The 21,729-nt window shown below is 40.6% G+C and overlaps 1 protein-coding gene and 1 pseudogene across 1 annotated transcript in view; both read left to right on the forward strand.

Moving 5' to 3' along the window:
* Positions 1 to 21,729, forward strand: part of LOC113624184 (ALK tyrosine kinase receptor-like) — a 497,204-nt gene that overhangs the window by 208,677 nt on the left and 266,798 nt on the right. The window lies entirely within an intron of this gene.
* On the forward strand, positions 3,888 to 5,208 carry LOC113623883 (S-adenosylmethionine decarboxylase proenzyme pseudogene; annotated as a pseudogene).

The raw sequence follows: 21,729 nt of genomic DNA on the forward strand, positions 1-21,729 counted from the left end.
TCCGCGGCATGTGGGATCCTCCCAGACCAGGGCTCGAACCCGTGTCCCCTGCATTAGCAGGCAGATTCTCAACCACTGTGCCACCAGGGAAGCCCGTGTTTTTTTTATTATTCCCATTCTCTTGTATATTCCTGTCTCTGCCCCTTTGTCTTTATTCATGAGCTCCCACTCCTCTACTGAAATCTGATTCAGCTTTCAAGGCCCAGCCCCTCATAGACCATAGATCACAGCCTGTCAAGCTGGGAGGAGCCGTGCAGATAATTAAATCCAAATAACCTCATTTTACAGATGAGAAGTCGGAGGCACAGGGAGTCTCAGCCAATTGCTCAGGGTAGCAGAGTCAGCTGGTGTAGCACTAGCCCCAAACCTGGGGGACGGACCCTACAGCTAGGGTTTTCCTTCTGACACTGGGTAGCCTCCCTCTTTGGAGCTCAGAGCTCTTCTTGTTGGCGTCTTTCCTTCTGGTGCTTGCTCTCTTATGAAGTCTTTTCAGTAGGATGTGGTTAGTAATCACTTTTAGAATAGACTTTCTTGATTAATCTTACATCCCCATTTGTTAAGCAGGTTGTTTTTGTCCATAGTAGGTATTCACCTCTAATAATAATGAGCTATATTGGATTAGGACATCATTATTTACAAAGTACTTTCTGATATGTTGCTATCTCATTGATACAAAAATGCCAAGAGGCAGGGATTATTTTTATCTTCTCTAGAGAAGAGGAAACAGGGTTAGAGAAAGGAAGAGAATTGCTCAGAGCCATCCAGCCAACACAGAGGGGAACTTGTCTGTCTGCAAATGGCCCTGCTCTTCCTTGCTTGCCCGAATGAATGAATCTATTACTTAACGTTTCATGTGGATTTGTCTTGTTTCCTTCACTAGAAGGCCTGGGCCGTGTGTTAAGAATTATTTATATTCTCAAAGGGTCTACAGCAATCACAGCAGTCTCACAATATGTGTTTGTTGAAGAAATAAGTAACAGTTTTCACTGCTGCCTTCAACCTTAAAGAGGTAGGGTCTGTCCAGATACACACATATCGTTGGCTGTGTGGCCTTAATCCACTTACTTCCCAGTCTGTGTTTCTCTCTTCTGTACAATGTGGTTAAAGCTATTTGCCTCCTTTCAAATTGTTGATGATGCTTTGAGAGCAGGCTGGCAACTAAACTTTTGTGGTCTCCTCAAGCTGTTAGAGCATAACCCCGGGAGAAAGAGTGGGTATGGGAGCTTTAGAGGCTCAGTCTTGGGGCAGAGTCTTTCAGGATTGTATCAGGAAGCAAAAGTTGGTGGGGGGGGGGCATGTTCAGGAGGTGGGAGGGAGGCACATGACTAACCCACTCCCACACCCTGTTCCCTCAATCTTTAATTTCATCCTTATTTCATGAATTAATGATGACACCGCTGCCTTAATATTATTCATTAAAGCAGTTGATTCCATGCACCTCTGCATGGCCTCCTCTCTGAATCCCACAGAGAGACCTCTCCACAATCTAACAGCAGAGGCTTCCAAGAGCAAACCTCCTCTCGCAGAGAGGGACCAGCACAAGAAGGGGGCTTGTGCAGTATCCAGGTGCCTCCCTTGCCTTCTAGTTCCCACCAAAGAAATCTGTTTAAACAGATGATGGACCAGGAATACTGGAGTCACTCAAAGACTTGAATGAACAGTCCCTACCCCCTCCGTTTTATTTTTAAATAAATTAGGAAAAGCCGTAGAAACATAGAAAATTTAAATTGAACCCAGAGGGGTTACAAATTTAAATGCCTATAGGTGTAGGCAATTTATGTAATGAAATGAAAGAATGAAAAAAGCCCAGTCTGATAAAATGGTACAAGCTGGCTTCAATGAAAGAGGTCAGGCTTAAGTGGACTCTTGCCTTATGGGAATGTGGGACCATAAATGAAGGCTTGCTGTTTTTAAGTGTTGGCAACTGATTTAAATAAAAACAAATTAAAATGACACACACAAAAACTGTGGGATAAACAAGACTGTAGGGCAGGATGCAACCTTGGATACCAATTTGAGATATGGGATGGGTGACCGCATTCATGTAGCTGACACCAAAGGCCCTAGCCTTGGGTGGGAGAGAAGCTTTTTTTTTTTTTTTTTTGCGGTATGCGGGCCTCTCACTGTTGTGGCCTCTCCTGTTGCGGAGCACAGGCTCCGGACGCGCAGGCTCAGCGGCCATGGCTCACAGGCCCAGCCGCTCCTCGGAGTGTGGGATCTTCCTGGACCGGGGCACGAACCCGTGTCCCCTGCATCGGCAGGCAGACTCTCAACCACTGCGCCGCCAGGGAAGCCCGGAGAGAAGCTTTTGAACACATTCTGGAGGTCAGAAAGTTTTTGCTACACACTTCCTTTTTTAAAGTGTGCCCCTAAGCGGTGTTTAGTGGTGATTCTATAAAGAAATGCAGGTACTGTGTTAAATACTGTACACACTTTGACTCATCCTCACAGCTTTGCAGTTTGGCTATTATCATCCCCATTTGGCAGAGAAGAAAACAAAGGCTAAGGAAGCCTGAGTAACTTACCCAAAGTCACACAGTTGTGAAGTGACAGAAGTAGGGTTTAACCCTAATTTGGACTGCTGTGCTAGGAATATCTGAGATTCCAGACACAGTCAGAAAGCACTCTAGATTTTTATGGTTCTCTGCTTGTAGCCGGCAACATAGCAGAAAGCATATAACACTAACGCTGGATCTGCTCATGTATTATCCTTTTATTCATTCCAGATTGGATTAGAGGGTCTCTAAGACTTGACATTCTGTGGTTCTGGGACACAAACACAACTACTACTGCTACTAACATTTCCCTGTGTCGACAGCTTACTAGTTGCCAAGCTCATTTAACTGCATGTAATTCTCACACCAACCCTATGACATAGGTATTAGTCCCATTTCACAGAGGAGGAAACTGAGGCTCAGAGAAGTTAAATAACTTGCTCAAGCATGCAGTTAATAAGGCAGTCCCAGGATTGGGGCTCAGGTAGGTCTGACTCTTAACCCCTGAGCAAAGGTGAGGTGCAGGTTTGGAAAACAGGCGTGGTCTGTCTTCCCAAGGGCCCTGGAAGAGCACTACTGAATCACAGCTCCACCACGTACATTAAGTACAGTGTGACACGAGCAAATCACTTAGCCTCACTAGTGCCTCTTCTGTAAAATGAGGTAATAGTAGCACACCTCCCTCCTGGGGTTGTTGTTGAGTTCACCTGTGTAGAGTGCGTGGAGCCATGCCTGACACATACTGAAGTGTTCCATGTTGTTTCACTTTCTTTTTCCATTGCCCAGAACCTGTGCTCTCACTCCCTAGGAGGTCAGCTGCACATCTGTTCCTCCCTTGAACCACTGTGGGGGAGATTTGGCCCAGACTTCTGGAGAGAAGCTTAAAAGATGTTACGGAAACATTAACTTATCCTTTGTTCCTCTCCTTAAGTGTCTTTCAGCCATGACAGCCACGGACTTAATAGAATTCAGTTCACTAAAGTTCTATTAGTTCTGGATATGAGTTATAGAAGGAGGTTTCCCAGGCAGCTGCTTATGGGACTGGCAGTATAATAGCTATTTGCCACATAATTATGGATTAAAGGATTCCACAAAGAGAACACAGTTAGATAGTTTAGATGAGGAACTCAGGGCAGGCAGGGCAGGTGTGGATGCTGCAAGGGTGTGTTGTAGAGTTCAGCATTGGTCCAGGGAACAAGTTGTCAAACTACAATGGAGCATTATTTGTGCAGGGGGAGGGGGCCTTTTGTTTTTTGAGGAAACATGCAACCAAGTTCTAGGAGGTTGATTTTTATGCTTCTATTTTCATCTAAGTAATGAATTCAATAGACTGTCTTGAGGGAGACATTGCCCCCCTGTTTGTGATGTAACAAGAATGTGTATTCAGGCTCCCACAGTATGGCCGGCGACATTAGCTAGCGCTCGCTCTACTCTCTCTAACGGGGAAACAGCGGACTACAAGAGACTGAGCTGTATCTGCCTCTATTTCCAACAGACTCACGTTCAACTTTCGCTCACACACACACAAAAAAAAAGCCGGGAAAATTTTATTAACCCTTTTTTTAAAAAAGTTAATATAAAATTATAGCAAAAAAGGAACCTTAACTTTAGTAACACAGCTGGAACAATCCGCAGCGGCGGCGGCAGCGGCGGGAGAAGAGATTTAATTTAGTTGATTTTCTGTGGTTGTTGGTTGTTCGCTAGTCTCACGGTGATGGAAGCTGCACATTTTTTCGAAGGGACCGAGAAGCTGCTGGAGGTTTGGTTCTCCAGGCAGCAACCCGACGCAAACCAAGGATCTGGGGATCTTCGCACCATCCCAAGATCCGAGTGGGACATACTTTTGAAGGATGTGCAATGTTCAATCATAAGTGTGACAAAAACTGACAAGCAGGAAGCTTATGTACTCAGTGAGAGTAGCATGTTTGTCTCCAAGAGACGTTTCATTTTGAAGACATGTGGTACCACCCTCTTGCTGAAAGCACTGGTTCCCCTGTTGAAACTTGCTAGGGATTACAGTGGGTTTGACTCAATTCAAAGCTTTTATTCTCCTAAGAATTTCATGAAGCCACCTCACCAAGGGTACCCACACCGGAATTTCCAGGAAGAAATAGAGTTTCTTAATGCAATTTTCCCACATGGAGCAGCATATCGTATGGGATGCATGAATTCTGATTGTTGGTACTTGTATACTTTGGATTTCCCAGAGAGTTGGGTAATCAATCAGCCAGATCAAACCCTGGAAATTCTGATGAGTGAGCTTGACCCAGCGGTTATGGACCGGTTCTACAGGAAAGATGGTGTTACTGCAAAGGATGTCATTCGTGAGAGTGGAATTCGTGACCTGATACCAGGTTCTGTCATTGATGCCACACTGTTCAACCCTTGTGGGTATTCAATGAATGGAATGAAATCGGATGGAACTTATTGGACTATTCACATCACTCCAGAACCAGAATTTTCTTATGTTAGCTTTGAAACAAACTTAAGTCAGACCTCCTATGATGACCTGATCAGGAAAGTTGTGGAAGTCTTCAAGCCAGGAAAATTTGTGACCACCCCATTTGTAAATCAGAGTTCTAAATGTCTCACAGTACTTTTTTCGCCCCAGAAGATTGAAGGTTTTAAACCTCTTGATTGCCAGAGCGCTATGTTCAATGATTACAGTTTTGTTTTCACCAGTTTTGCTAAGAAGCAGCAACAGCAGAGTTGATTAAGAAAAATTAAGAAAAAACACAAAAAGAGAACACACATAGAAGAAGGTGGTGGCTGCTTTTTAGATATTGATACCAAGGGCCATGCTTTCCATAACCACCACCTTGTAGTTGCAGAAAGCCCTAGATGTAATGATAGTGTAATCATTTTGAATTGTATGCATTATTATATCAAGGAGTTAGATATCTTGCATGAATGCTCTCTTCTGTGTTTAGGTATCCTATGCCACTCTTGCTGTGAAATTGAAGTGCATGTAGAAAAAACCTTTTACTATATGAAACTTTACAACACTTGTGAAAACAACTCAATTTGGTTTATGCACAGTGTAGTATTTCTCCAGGTATCGTCCAAAATTCCCCACAGACAAGGCTTTCGTCCTCATTAGGTGTTGGCCTCAGCCTAGCCATCTGGGACTGTTCTATTAAATTGCTACCAGGATTTTGCATCCAGTTACCTCCACTTTCTAGAACATATTCTCTACTAATGTTATTGAAACGAATTTCTACTTCATACAGATGTTTTTGCAGCACCAATCAAAGTTCTTCTTCCACGAGTCGAGTCCTCTACGAAAATGACTGCAGTTATCCATTTTGTGTATTACTATCTCACTGCTTCCTATGCTTGTGTGACTTTGATTCATTCCTCACCATGGTGTCTCCCTCCCAACCACACCCCCTCCATAAAGCAATACACTGTTACACTGTGGGTTTACACTAACCTTATACCCCAGAGGGGGAACGGGGTTGGGGGTGGACCCTGGGCTTAATTTTCTTTTAAGGTCAAGGGAGTTTGGCATTTTTCGTTACCATGAGCTCTTTTGGAATAAGCTGGTGTTGATTAGTGAAGAAGGTGTAGATTGATACTAGGGAATATTGGCAGAACTGTATGCCATACTGTGCCCCCCATTAAATGAGATTAGCTTCTCATGGGTACCATGTCTTTATTAACTTGCTAAGTAGTAGTATAGGAAAATTATCACTAAATTTGTTAGCAAGGAGATTTAAGATAAAGGTTGTGTTGGATTCAACAAGTTGAGTCAGCTCAGATGATTCACCTCAACTTTTACTTTCATAGCCATTTCCACTAATTTCTATTAATGATATGCCATAAACTTTCGTTCAAAGCAGAATCGATGTCTTTGCCATCTTTGTGACTTAAAAAGTTCTGTGACTTTGTGATGCATGTGATAGTGTTCTGACGCTTCCTCTTACTGGTATTTCTTTCTCCATGGAGTAACATCAAGTGATGAATGAGAACTGTTCAGGTTATTCAGACATACTACACAGTGAAGCAGAGTGCTATCCATAAAACATAACATATAAAATTCCAAAATGGTCAATTGGAAATGACTAGAAATACAGGCTTAAAAGAGTTGGCATCTTTTAGCTGTATTTGCTAATACGGACATTTATTTAAGCAGCTGAGAAAAGAGCAAAGTTGACTCAATTTTGTATTTCTTCTTGTCCTCAAACAATTTTTGATTCATTCTGGATTGATGCAGTGATGTTTTTGTTCCTTCCGTACTTACAAATGAAACACTTTTTTTTTAGTGTTTCTAAACATAAATTCTACTTGGTTTGAAATCAAGTGGTTGGAACACTTTTGACTTTTAAACATGTTGATTCAGAGCTTCATTGAAGAAGCTTTCAATCAATGGATCAGTCCGATTCTGTAATTAGTGCACAGTACCTAATGTTTTGGTGCTATTACGAGGACCAATGCTCAAAGTGGATTTTGTTCTTGAACAGTGTCCCAGTAGATTTGATGAACACTTATTGGCTTGAGGTCTGATCCCTGCCCCAGCCCAATAGATTTAAGATTTCTATTTAATGTTGAGAAACTGCACAAATTTGTATGGAACAAAGCCTAGAAAAATAAAAACTATAGATTGAATAGTAATCTAAATTAATCCTAGTGTGTATGATAGAGGAGGGAAAATTTTGGTGCCATAATTTCTCTCTTCATGGTGTTGGACTTAAATCAGTTGAAATGTATTTCTGTACCACAATTTAAGCTTCAATAAAGGTTTGCTTAATTCATTGTCTAGTGACATTCAGAAAGTTTTCTGTTGATGTATTTTTTTAAATAGTATACATGACCAAATACTAGACATCTAAAGTTTTTATAATTAATTGAGTAAATCAGTATTTAATGATCATTTTTTAAGATTTATGGGAGTTGTCATGAAGATAAGATCTCTAAGCTCCTGGGAGAACAGATTTAAACATTTTTTTGTTAGTGGCTTCATACCTGAAGCTCAAAGGAAATCATCCAGGCTATATACCAAGATATCAAAGAGTAGAAAGGGTGTAAGTAGTAAGAATAAGAATGCTAGAGTTTGGAGCTAGAAAAGTGAAAAGTTTGAAGGTGGAATAATCTAACATTTATTATGAAATAGGCTCTTGATGGTGGGGTGGGGGCAGAGTTTAACTCATGGTTATTTCTATTAACTAGAACAGAGTTATAAGCTTTTGATCATTGTGCCATGCGGGTACATATCTCATCTGAGTTTAAAAAGGTTGATCATAGAAAAGCAGGTTGTTACATATGTGTGCAATACTTACAGCACCAAATTCTTTTACATGAACAGGTAACTGAGTTTGGCAGACACTTGGTGTTAATCAGATTCAGGGACATAATCTGAAAAATATGGTAAATGTGATATCACACTATGAAAGATAAAAGGCTTTTATTGTCCTAGTCAGATAACTCACCATTTCCTGGCTACCCACCTTCAAACTTGACATTCTCATCTACCCTTTTTGTCATAATGGAAGAAGTATTGGTCCTTTGGATTCTATCCACCCATTCCTACTTTCAGAGACTTTATAACTGAGTTCACTGCAAGCATGTCCACTGTTGATCACCATCAGTTTGTTTTACTTTTCTGGTTTCTTCCCACTTATGTTTGCTCCTTAGGGTCTACTTTATTAGTCCTTTACAAGATGATAAGTGTCAATTCTTACCCCAAACTGAACCCTCTTCAGACTACTTCTTGCAATCTAGCATTTTCCTGAGTTGTTGAAACCAGAAACCTAGGATGAAATTGAGGCAGGGTCAGAGAGATCTGTTATGTGACTAAGTTTGGAAGAAAACCATTGGCAGTGTCAAGAGATGTCCAATATGCTGTTGGATATGTGAGCTAGGAGCCCATAAAAATAGGTTGAGATTGGTAATTAAACATCTTAATTGGATGTATATTTAAAAAAATTGTACCTTGAACCTTCACACCCTAGCTTCGATAGTCCTCAGTTCTGCTTTGGTACATTCATCTGTCCGCTATGCACACCTCTTACTAGGTAAGATTTATTAAAAAATTGAAATACGCAAATCTTAACTACAATTTTGAAAATGGATACTTTTAGCCCACAGCCGTATCAGGACAAGGGAAGTTTCCCTTATACCCCTACCTAAGCAACAAAGCCACTACCCCTACTTTAGTTGGTAGTTTAACTACTATCCATATTTTTTCACCATAGACTAGGGTTTCCCTCCCCCCCCCCAGCTCTGAAACTAAATTGAATCACTTAATGCTTTCATTAGTATAAAGTTTTGAGAGGTTGAACCATGTATTTCTTTTTATTGCTGAGTAGTATTCCATTGTATGAATGTACCACAATTTGTTTAGCTATTCTCCTGTTAATGAACATTTTGTTTCCAATTTTGGGAAAATATGAATAAAGCTGCTATGAACATTTGCATATAAGCATTGTGGCTTCTGAGTATGTAATAGTATCTTGTATTAATCTACATTTCTCTAATGAACATGCTCTGTGTCAATTAGCCATTTACTATATTCTTTGAATGAAAATAAGTTTTGTATATTTTAAAATTAGGTTGGCTTTTTATTAATGAGATACAGGACTTTTATATATTTTGGATACAATTTTTTGGTCTAGTATTTTGCAGATATCTTCTAGTCTGTCTTCATTTTTCTAAGTGTTTTGATGAGTAGAAGTTCTTAATTTCAAGTCTTAATTTATCAACTTTTTTAATGGATCTTTTCTGTGGATAAATCTGCCTTCCTCCACATTGTGATGGTGTTGTTTTCTTGTAAAAGCTTTATAATTTTTGGCTTTTACATCTATGATCCATCTCAAATTTTTCTAAGTGATACAAGGTAGGGATCGAGGTTCATTTTTATCCATATGATCAGTTAATCCAGCACCATTTGTGCTTTTTCCATTTAATTAATTTGGTGCCTTTTAATAAATTAGGTTGACCATGTAAGTGTAGGTCTACTTATTGCTTTGACTATTTCGTGTACTTTGTATTTCTGTGTAAATATTAAAGTAAGCCTGTTGATTTCTATTTTTTAAAAGCCTGATGGGCATTATGATTAATTAGCATTGAGTTGAATCCATCTGTCATCTTTAATTTTTCTCAGCAATATTTTGTGTAATGTGTGATTTTGATTATGTCATAACTATTTTAGGTTTCTTGACGCTAAAAACCTATCAATGGGATTGTTTTTTTTCCAATTGCTAACTTACACAATTAAAAAAACTTTTTTTTTTTTGTAAAAAAAAAAAAAAAAAAAAAGAATGTGTATTCAGTCTTGCAGCCCTCGATAGGTTTATTTCCTTAGCCTGCTTCCCTCCTCCCCAATCCGCTCTGTAATTCTTACACCTCCATCCTTAGCGCCAGAGATTCTAGCTTGTGACACCTCTGCTGTGCCCTTCTTTGAAGCTTGCTGGCCAGACTGAAAGGGATGATTGGCACCTTCACCTAAATACAAGAAAGAGAATGCTGACCAGAGGGAGGGGAACCCCAGAAAAGACATCTTCGTGTCTCCTTTGACATCTGGCACAGTGTGAAAACTTAGTAGGTGCTCAGCAAATGCTGGCTGGAGGAAGGCATGAACATGCTGTGCTCAGAATCAGCCAGATTTATGGGGATGCTTCTCAGTCCTCCATCACATCCTCTATGAAGTCTTTCCTGGTTGCATCTTCATCCAGAAATAATGTCTTCCAATCTAAAATCCCATGAAGTTTATTACCTCTTAAGAGAGTACCACACTTCACTTCTGTCGTATGTAAGTCTTGGTTCCCTGGCAGGACTGCACACATCTTCAAGTCAGGACCAGTTTGACCCCATCTTTATTATCTGTATGGTACTAGCATGAGCCCATTAGTGAGAAGTGTGCGCATGTGTATATGTATGTGTGAACTTGAACAGCACTTTTTCTGTGAGGGTAGTCCACACTGCAACTCCTAAGTCTGTCTCTCCCACCAAATTGTGAGCTTCTCCAGGCCAGAGGTTGTGTCCTACACATCTTTGCCTCACTAGCGCATGGCAGAACCTCATGCTCCTCACACAGCCATGTGTATATTCCCCTACGTGACTGTGCTTGCCATCTCTTTGCCAGGGATGCACATTTCTACTTTCTTTCAAGACCCTGCTCAATTACTTCACGCCCACCAGAAGAAGATGCACTGAGAAGAGATGATTTCTCCTTTATCTGCCATCACTATACCTAATAGAGAGCCTGGCTTATAGAAGCCGGGCAAAGAGATTGTTGAATAAATAACATACAATTAATACTTTATACTTTCTGAATAGAAGATGGACTCTGGGAAAGGAGACCAGACTCCACTGTGCACCTATTTCTTTTTTTTTAAATTTAATTTAATTAATTAATTTATATATTAATTTATTTTGATATGTATGTCTTTTTTCTTTTTTAAAAATTTAATTTAATTTTTTATACAGCAGGTTCTTATTAGTTATTCATTTTATACATATTAGTGTATATATGTCAATCCCAATCTCCCAATTCATCCCACCACCACCACCCCCGCCACCACTTTCCCCCCTTGGTGTCCATACGTTTGTCCTCTACATCTGTGTCTCTATTTCTGCCTTGCAAACTGGTTCATCTGTACCATTTTTCTAGGTTCCACATATATGCGTTAATATACAATATTTGTTTTTCTCTTTCTGACTTACTTCACTCTCTATGACAGTCTCTACGTCCATCCACGTCTCTACAAATTTCGTTCCTTTTTATGGCTAATATTCCATTGTATATATGTGACACATCTTCTTTATCCATTCATTTGTCGATGGGCATTTAGGTTGATTCCATGACCTGGCTATTGTAAATAGTGCTGCCGTGAACATTGGGGTGCATGTGTCTTTCTGAATATGGTTTTCTCTGGGTATATGCCCACTAGTGGGATTGCTGGGTCATATGCTAATTCTATTTTAGTTTCTTAAGGAACCTCCATCCTGTTCTCCATAGTGGCTGTATCAATTTACATTCCCACCAACAGTGCGAGAGGGTTCCCTTTTCTTCACACCCTCTCCAGCATTTGTTGATTGTAGATTTTCTGAGGGATGCTTATTCTAACCGGTGTGTGATGATACCTCATTGTAGTTTTGATTTGCATTTCTTTAATAATTAGTGATGTTGAGCAGCTTTTCAGGTGCCTCTTGGCCATCTGTATGTCTTCTTTGAAGAAATGTCTATTTAGGTCTTCTGCCTATTTTTGGATTGGCTTGTTTGTTTTATTAGTATTGAGCTGCATAAGCAGTTTATATATTTTGGAGATTACTCCTTTGTCCGTTGATTCGTTTGCAGATATTTTCTCCCATTCTGAGGGTTGTTTTTTGTCTTGTTTATAGTTTCCTTTGCTGTGCAAAAGCTTTTTTTTTTTTTTTTTTGGCTGCATTGAGTCTTCATTGCTGCACTCAGGCTTTCTCTAGTTGCCTTGAGCAGGGGCTACTCTTCATTGTGGTGCGTGGGCTTCTCATTGCAGTGGCTTCTCTTGTTGCAGAGCGCGGGCTCTAGGCACATGGGCTCCAGTAGTTGTGGCACAAGGGCTCAGTAGTTGTGGCTCACAGGCTGTAGAGCGCAGGCTCAGTAATTGTGGCACACAGGCTTAGTTGCTCCGTGGCATGTGGGATGTTCCCGGACCAGGGCTCGAACCCGTGTCCCCTGCATTGGCAGGCAGATTCTTAACCACAGTGCCACCAGGGAAGTCCCTGTGCAAAAGCTTTTAAGTTTCGTTAGGTCCTATTTGTTTATTTTTATTTCCTTTACTCTAGGAGGTGGGTCAAAGAAGATCTTGCTGTGATTTATGTCAAAGAGTGTTCTTCCTATGTTTTCCTCTAAGAGTTTGATAGTGTCCCGTCTTACATTTAGGTGTTTAATACATTTTGAGTTTATTTTTGTGTATGGTGTTAGGGAGTGTTCTAATTTCATTCTTTTACATGTAACTCTCCAGTTTTCCCAGCACCACTTATTGAAGAGACTGTCTTTTCTCCATTGTATATCCTTGCCTCCTTTGTCAGAGATTGGTTGACCATAGGTACATGGGTTTATCTCTGGGCTTTCTATCCTGTTCCATTGATCTATATTTATGTTTTTGTGCCAGTACCACATTGTCTTGATTACTGTAGCTTTGTAATATAGTCTGACGTGAGGGAGTCTGATTTCTCCAGCTCTGTTTTCTTCCCTCAAGATTGCTTTGGCTATTCGGGGTCTTCTGTGTCTCCATAGAAATTTTAAGATTTTTTGCTCTAGTTCTGTAAAAAATGCCATTGGTAATTTGATAGGCATTGCATTGAATCTGTAGACTGCTTTGGGTAGTGTAGTCATTTTCACAATATTGTTTCTTCCGAACCAAGAACATGGTATATCTCTCCATGTGTTGGTATCATCTTTGATTTCTTTCCTCAGTGTCTTATAGTTTTCTGGGCACAGGTATTTTACCTCCTTAGGTAGGTTTATTCCTAGGTATTTTATTCTTTTTGTTGCAGTGGTGAATGGGATTGTTTCCTTAATTTGTCTTTCTGATCTTTTGTTGTTAGTGTATAGGAATCCGGGAGATTTCTGTGCATTGATTTTGCATCCTGCAATTTACCAAATTCATTGATGAGCTCTAGTAGTTTTCTGGTGGCATCTTTAGGATTATCTATGTAGAGTATCATGTCATCTGCAAACAGTGACGGTTTTAATTCTTCTTTTCCAATTTGGATTCCTTTTATTTCTTTTTCTTCTCTGACTGCTGTGGCTAGAACTTCCAAAACTATGTTGAATAATAGTGGCAAGAGTGGACATCCTTGTCTTGTTCCTGATGTTAGAGGAAATGCTTTCATTTTTTCACCATTGAGAATGATTTTTGCTGTGGGTTTGTTGTCTATGGCCTTTATTATGTTGAGGTAGTTTTCCCCTATGCCCACTTTCTGGAGAGTTTTTAACATAAATGGGTGTTGAATTTTGTCAAAAGCTTTTTCTGCATCTATTGAGATGATCATATGGTTTTTATTCTTCAATTTGTTAATATGGTGTACCACATTGACTGAATTCCATATATTGAATAATCCTTGCATCCCTGGGATAAATCCCACTTGATCATGGTGTATGATCCTTTTAATGTGTTGTTGGATTCTGTTTGCTAGTATTTTGTTGAGGATTTTTACATCTATATTCATCAGTGATATTGGTCTGTAAATTTGTTTTTCTGTAGTATCTTTGTCTGGTTTTGGTATCAGGGTGATGGTGGCCTTATAGAATGAGTTCCTCTGCAATTTTTTGGAAGAGTTTGAGGAGGATGGGTGTTAGCTCTTCTCTAAATATTTGATTGTTTCACCTGTGAAACCATCTGGTCCTGGACTTCTGTTTGTTGGAAGATTTTTAATCACAGTTTCTATTTCATGACTTGTGATTGGTCTGTTCATATTTTCTATTTCTTCCTGGTTCAGTCTTGGAAGGTTATACCTTTCTAAGAATTTGTCCATTTCTTCCAGGTTGTCCATTTTATTGACATAGATAGTCTCTTATGATGCTTTGTATTTCTGTGGTGTCCATTGTAACTTCTCCTTTTTCATTTCTAATTGTATTGATTTGAGTCCTCTCCCTCTTTTTCTTGATGAGTCTGGCTAAACATTTATCAATTTTGTTTATCTTCTCAAAGAACCAGGTTTTAGTTTTATTGATCTTTGGTATTGTTTTCTTTGTTTCTATTTCATTTATTTCTGTTCTGGTCTTTATGATTTCTTTCCTTCTACTAACTTTGGGTTTTGTTCGTTCTTCTTGCTATAGTTCCTTTAGGTGTAAGGTTCGATTGTTTATTTGAGATGTTTTTTGTTTCTTGAGGTAAGATTGTATAGCTATAAACTTCCCTCTTAGAACTGCTTTTGCTGCATCCCATAGGTTTTGGATTGTTTGTGTTGCCCTTTGTCTCTAGGTATTTTTGATTTCCTCTTTGATTCATCAGTGATCTCTTGGTTTTTTAGTAACGTATTTTTTTAGCCTCCATATGTTTGTGTTTTTTACATTGTTTTCCCTGTAATTGATTTCTAATCTCATAGTGTTGTGGTCAGAAAAGATGCATGATATGAGTTCAGTTTTCTTAAATTTACTGAGGCTTGATTTGTGACCCAGGATGTGATCTCTCCTGGAGAATGGTCCATGTGCACTTGAGAAGAAAGTGTAATATGCTGTTTTTGGATGGAATGCCATATAAATATGAATTAAATCTATCAGGTCTATTTTGTCATTTAAAGCTTGTGTTTCCTTATTAATTTTCTGTCTGGATGATCTGCCCATTAGTGTAAGTGAGGTGTTAACTTCCCCTGCTATTATTGTGTTACTGTCGATTTCCTCTTTCATAGCTGTTAGCATTTTCCTTATGTATTGCGGTGCTCCTCTGTTGGGTGCATATATATTTATAATTGTTATACCTTTTTCTTGGATTGATCCCTTGATCACTATGTAGTGTCCTTCCTTGTCTCTTGTAACATTCTTTATTTTAAAGTCTATTTTGTGTGATATGAGAATTGCTACTCCAGCTTTCTTTTGATTTCCATTTGCATGGAATATCTTTTTCCATCCCCTCACTTTCAGTCTGTATGTGTCCCTAGGTCTGAAGTGGGTCTCTTGTAGACAGCATAAATATGGGTCTTGTTTTTGTATCCATTCAGGGAGCCTGTGTCTTTCGGTTGGAGCATTTAATCCATTCACATTTAGGGTAATTATTGATATGTATGTTCCTATTACCATTTTCTTAATTGTTTTGGGTTTTTTTTGCAGGTCCTTTCCTTCTCTTGTGTTTCCCACTTAGAGAAGTTCCTTTAGCATTTGTTGTAGAGCTGGTTTGGTGGTGCTGAATTCTCTTAGCTTTTGCGTGTCTGTAAAGCTTTTGATTTCTCTGTTGAATCTGAATATGATCCTTTCCAGGTAGAGTAATCTTGGTTGTAGGTTCTTCCCTTTCATCACTGTAAATATATCATGCCACTCCCTTCTGGCTTGTAGAGTTTCTGCTGAGAAATCAGCTGTTAACCTTATGGGAGTTCCCTTGTATGTTATTTGTCATTTTTCCCTTGTTGCTTTCAATAATTTTTCTTTGTCTTTTATTTTTGTCAATTTGATTAATATGTGTCTCGGCATGTTTCTCCTTGGATTCATCCTGCCTGGGACTCTCTTTGCTTCCTGGACTTGGGTGGCTGTTTCCTTTCCCATGTTGGGGAAGTTTTTGACTATAATCTCTTCAAATATTTTCTCGGGTCCTGTCTTTTTCCCTTCTCCTTTTGGGACCCCTATAATGTGAGTGTTGGTGCATTTAAAGTTGTCCCAGAGGTCTCTTAGGCTGTCATCATTTCTTTTCATTCTTTTTTCTTTATTCTGTCCATGGCAGTGAATTCCACCATTCTGTCATCCAGGTCACTTATCCATTTTTCTGCCTCAGTTATTCTTCTATGGATTCCTTCTAGTTTATTTTTCATTTCAGTTATTGTATTGTTCATCTCTGTTTGTTCTTTAAGTCTTCTAGGTCTTTGTTAAAAATTTCTTTCTTCTTCTTGATCTTTGCCTCCATTCTTTTTCTGAGGTCCTGGATCATCTTCACTATCATTATTCTGAATTCTTTTTCTGGAAGGTTGCCTATCTCCACTTCATTTAGTTGTTTTTCTGGGCTTTTATCTTGTTCCTTCATCCACTACATAGTCCTCTGCCTTTTCATTTTGTCTCTCTTTCTGTGAATGTGGGTTTTGTTCCACAGGCTGCAGGATTGTAGTTCTTCTTGCTTCTGCTATCTGCGCTCTGGTGGATGAGGCTATCGAAGAGGCTTGTGCAAGTTTCCTGATGGGAGGGACTGGTGGTTGGTAGAGCTGTGTGTTGCTCTGGTGAGGAGAGCTCAGTTAAACTTTAATCGCTTGTCTGCTGATGGGTGGGGCTGAGTTCTCTCCCTGTTTGTTGTTTTGCCTGAGGTGACCCAACACTGGAGCCTGTGGGCTCTTTGGTGGGTCTAATGGTGGACTTCTGGAGGGCTCACACCAAGGAGTACTTCCCAGAACTTCTGCTGTCAGTGTCCTTTTCCCTGTGGTGAGCCACAGCCGCCCACGCCTCTGCAGGAGACCCTCCAACACTAGCAGGTAGGTCTGGTTCAGTCTCCTATGGGGCCACTGCTTCTTCCCCCTGGGTCCTGATGCACACACTACTTTGTGTTTGCCCTTCAAGAGTGGAGTCTCTGTTTCCCCCAGTCCTGTCAAAGTCCTGCAGTCAAATCCACTAGCCTTCGAAGTCTGATTATCTGGAGTTCCTCCCGTTGCTGTACCCCCAGGTTGGGAAGCCTGATGTGGGGCTCAGAACCTTTACTCCAGTGGGTGAACTTCTGTTGTATAATTGTTCTCCAGTTTGTGAGTCACCTATTCAGCAGTTATGGGATTTCATTTTATTGTGATTGCACCCCTCCTACCATCTCATTGCAGCTTCTCCTTTGTCTTTGGATTTGGGGTATCTTTTTTGGTGAATTCCAGTGTCCCCCTGTTGATGATTGCTCAGTAGTTAGTTGTGCTTCCAGTGCTCTTGCAAGAGGGAGTGAGAGCACATTCTTCTACTCCGCCATCTTGAACCAATCTCCTGCACTTATTTCATTGTCATATTTTATGTCTGTCTCCTCTCCTAGACTGTGTATGTGTGTGCGAGCACGTGCATGTATGTGTGTGTGTGTGTGTGTGTGCATGTGTATGTGTAGCCCGAGTTCCCAGCTCAGTGCCTGATACATAATAAGTGACCCATAAATATGTGCTGAATGCCAGAAACCCAGGTGAGAGATGTTATGGGAGGAAAAACAGCCAGGAATGATTGGAGCATGGTGGACTCTGTGAAGGACCTTGGGGGTTGAGGTCTCCCTATAGATATGGCATCTGTAGTGATGGTTGAGATCTCCCCTCCCCTTCATGTGGCATCAGCCTAAATCAGCTGAGCCAAATCAGTGGTTCTTTGTACTTCATTGGGCTTCTAGTTCCTAGAGCCAGGCTCCATTTTGGTGACACCAGTATTGTTACAATTCCTCAATAGAAGGCAAATGGAATTTAATCTGAAACCCCATGAAATAGGAATGGGATATATATGGAATAATAATGTAAAGTTCTTGGGGGGCAGTGCTGCAAAAAGATACTCAGTGGTTGGTATTAGCCCTGTGTTTTCCTCCCCTCAGGGGTGTGTTGGAGTTCAGCTCACACAGGCCCCTGACAGCCAATTATGTGCGTTTCTTCCAAATCCTGTTCAGCAGCTTTTTGTTGATAGCCAGAAATTGACAATTGTGGGAGTATTTACACCACAGAAATCGGCAAATGCTACAAATCAGAGCTTATCTCCTCTCTTATCCCCAAAGTTGGCTGTTAAACATTTATCAGTGTACCCATGACACCCCCCTTCCCTCTCCTCCAGGTTTTGCTTGTGCATACTTGATTTTTTGTTGCGTGTAGCTTCAGTGGGTCCAAGCATAGTGAGATATGTGAAGGAGAATTGGGGGAAGGTGGACTGTGCTGTAACCTGGGTCTCATATCTTCTTCTTTCTTCAGGCACCTGCATCCCCCCGGCTAACACTTGGTAGGCACAAAGAGGCATGGAGGACCTAATTACTGTCATTTAAAAATAGGGATTTACCTTGTCCTCTTTCATATTTGTCTGTGTCCCACCCCCCACCCCCCTTTAGTTTCTTTCCCCTTGCATCCTCTACTTAATTTTTTTCAAGACTTTACTCTATTTGTGCCATCACTTTGCCACATTAGCATCACAGAATCTGGGAACATTTGAAAAGGAAAGGACTTAGACATCATCTGTTACCTAGGAAGGTATAACATAAATATATGTTATTTCTTGTACCAGATTGAATCCACTGATTGAGGCGGCCCTGTATTCTGAGTCTGTATGTGAGCTCAGTGGGAATGAGAGCCAGAATTGATTATTTATGTCTGTTAAGGGTGTGGGATGTGGGAAGCAGGTTTGGCTTTGTGCATGTCATGTAGTTGAAGATCCTAAGTTCAATCCATCTCATGAAATAGATAAGAAAACTGAGGATCAGAAGATTAAATGGGTTGCCAGGGTCACACAGCTTGTAAGTGGGTAACCTGGGATTCAAACCCAATTTCTTTTTCAATGCCTCACCTTGGATTTCATTTCTGCAATGAGATATTCAGCCTTGATGGAGGAGAAGAAAATCATCAATAACATGAATTTTAAATCCAGATCAGAACTAGGAATGGAGAGGCAGAGAGATTACAAATCTTACAACACAATCTACCATCCTCTCCTTGGTTTTGTTGCTTTTGTGCTTCAGAGTTACCTCCTTGTGTGAAATTAGCTTGTGTTAAGTGAAGAACAGGATATTTCTTGTTTGAGGCAAACAATTAGTCCCATCTCACCCCCTGTCAGTGAGTTATATGCTTGATAATTTGAAAGCTCTGCCTATGCATAGCCTTTGGAACCAGAGAACATCCAGTTTGGAGGGACTATTAAATCTGATCTAATCCTCTTCTCTTAAGAAATGGTTTGACCTCATGATGATGCAGTGTAACTACTACTATTTTTTAGTATCTCATGGGTTGGCAATCTCCACATCTCTTTTAGGTACTTATGGGAAAGATTTTGACCCCATCCTACCAAACCTCTCTCCATTGTGCTACCTCCTCAAGCTCCTCCCCTGTATCATGCTCTTAAATTCCAAAGGAGGAGTTAAGATGTGCCCTTTCTACCTTTTCACCTTTCCCTTTCTTCCTCACAGCCTGGCATTAGACTATGTGAATTCTCCTCATTTTTGTGTCATTTTACAACTCTTTTAAGACTTCATCTCTTTGGACCCTGTATGAGTCTGTTCAGCTGCTGTAACAAATATCACAGACTGGGTGATTTAAACAATAGGAGTGTATTTTCTCACAGTTCTGGAAATTGGAAGTCCAAAATCAATCAAGGTGCCTTCAGGATTGGTTTCTGGTAAGGCTTCTCTTTCTGGCTTATGGATGACCACCTTCTCACTGTGTCCTCACATGGCCTTTCCTCTGTGGGTGTGTGGAGAAAGCTATCTCTGGTGTCTCTTCATTTTCTTATAAGGAAACCCATCCTACCAAAGTAAGGCCCCTCATTTAACCTGATTACCTCCCTAAAGGCCCTATCTCCATTATCTCCTCTTAGGGCTTCAACCTATACATTCTGGGGGAACACAATTCAGTCCATAACAGACCCTTAATATAAAGCCCAGGAGATAGTAGGACAGGTGTTGTGATTGCCTTTTTATCAGCCTAGGGTCTGAGGCTCAGAAAGCTGACAGTGTTGACAAGTGACTTGCATAGTTTGCCAGGCTGGTCAGTGTTGAAACTGAGGAGAGAACCTGTTTTCTGACTCTGCTCCTGACCTCTTCCCATTGTTCTCTGAGGTCCCTCAACACAAGTCACCCCCAACTACAAAATACAACAGTTTTTTTCTCAGTCTTCATCTTCTTGACATTTAACAATATGACTACATACCTATTATTTTTTTTTAATGATGACATCTTAATTAATTTAAATCGTAAAGGAGAAACTGTACCCAGAACACCACCATCTTGACACCATAGCTCTTCTCTTTTGTCTGTGTTACATTTCAAGTTTTGTCCATTTGTATTCATTAGACTCAGATGTAATGAGTAAATTGGAGCAGGAAATCCATGGGCTTGTCAAGCTTTTCCAGTCAATGACTTGGGAGGATTCTAAAGCTATGGGCAGATACAAGCCCAAGCAGTACGAACTGGTTGCAGATAGACTGGTCCTTTTCCATGAGGCTGGACTATCCAGCAGTTACTTTGTTGCTGTCTTCATAAACCAACTGGCCAATACTAGTTGCTCTCAGGAATTTTCTGGCTTTATGTATATCTCTGGGAAGTAATCATTTGAATTCAGGACAGGGCAGCAGAAGATACATCAAGAGCCCCATGAGGCCTATGCTTTGACTGTATCTCAACATGGTAAGTGGGTGTCATTGGGATTTCATATACTATTCCGAATGTCCTGCATACCCACCCCTACCATCAGGATAAAGGCCTGGAGGAAGCAAGGTGCTAGGCATATATATCAAGAAGCAGCCCTCTCCTGCCCTTAAACCAAGCTTCCTTAATGACAGGGAAGTAGTGAAGGCTAGTAGAATGAATATTGATGGAATCAGACCAAGTATAGTTCACATTCCAACTCTGCCATGCAGCCGTTCATTCTTTAATATCCTCCCTTGTTCCAGCAAAATTTTAAAAAGCCCTGCTGCCTTGTTACTTGCCATTGGGGTGACATTTGTAAGATACTTAACTGATTTCTGACTTTCGGTATAATGGAGATTCTAAGAGCCACTTTGCAAGGCTATTTGGAGAATTAAACAAAATAACGTGTGAAAGTTCCAAGTGTAACACGTGGCACATAGTAGGTGCCCAGAAAACAGTATCTGTTATTTAAAAAATGGATGTGTGTGCTTGTGTTTGCAAAGCCTTGTATAAGAAAATGTCCCTCATCCATATTCTTCTTTAAAACTCATATGCTAGTGGATGCAGTTTAGCTTCTGCATAAAGTTTATGCTGCCCTGGCATCATCAGTAAGGGGCTCAGTGGTCTGATGAAGCAACCCCTGGAAAGGCTTTAGGATTTGAGAACAGCAGGTGATTATGGGTGGGGCTAAATTATTTACTTCATCAACGTGTCTCTGGGCTTTATCATGCAGACCTGTCATAGGAAGCTGTACATAAAGATGAATAATGGATCCTTTAACTCAGGGATCTGAAAGATCTGAAAGGCCGTGACAGTCATATAAAGTTGTGTCTTCTGCATCCATCAAGATGCAGTTGTGTATGGATGTGATGCATGGCAGGCAGCATGAGGCTGGATTTTGCTTTCCACTTAGTATTCTGGCCACACTGGGCTGCCATGTGGAAAGGCGATGATTAGCCCTCTGGAGGCCCAGAATACTGTACTTAACACCATTCTTTGCAGCCACTACCTCCTGTGGTGGTGCATTCAGGCCAACAGAGGTGTTGGAGAATGGACCAGGGAGTGTAGGATAAGGGCGTGTCTGTTTTTCCATCTGAGAGGCATCCTGGCTTGAGCTCACTTGTTATCTCCAGGGACCTAGGAAATTGATGGAAAAGGAAAAGAAAATGAGGCAGAGAGACTAATTCTGTCACCACCATGTGATGTACCCAGTGGGGGTCAATTGACTGTTCTTTGTACGTTTCTTGGCCTGATAAGGAGGGACTGACTCCTGCCGAGGCTCCTGG

This window comes from Aethalodelphis obliquidens, unplaced genomic scaffold (assembly GCF_003676395.1).
Source record: "Aethalodelphis obliquidens isolate GAN/ISIS:26980383/991018 unplaced genomic scaffold, ASM367639v1 scaffold12, whole genome shotgun sequence".
Taxonomy (NCBI): Eukaryota; Metazoa; Chordata; class Mammalia; order Artiodactyla; family Delphinidae; genus Aethalodelphis; species Aethalodelphis obliquidens.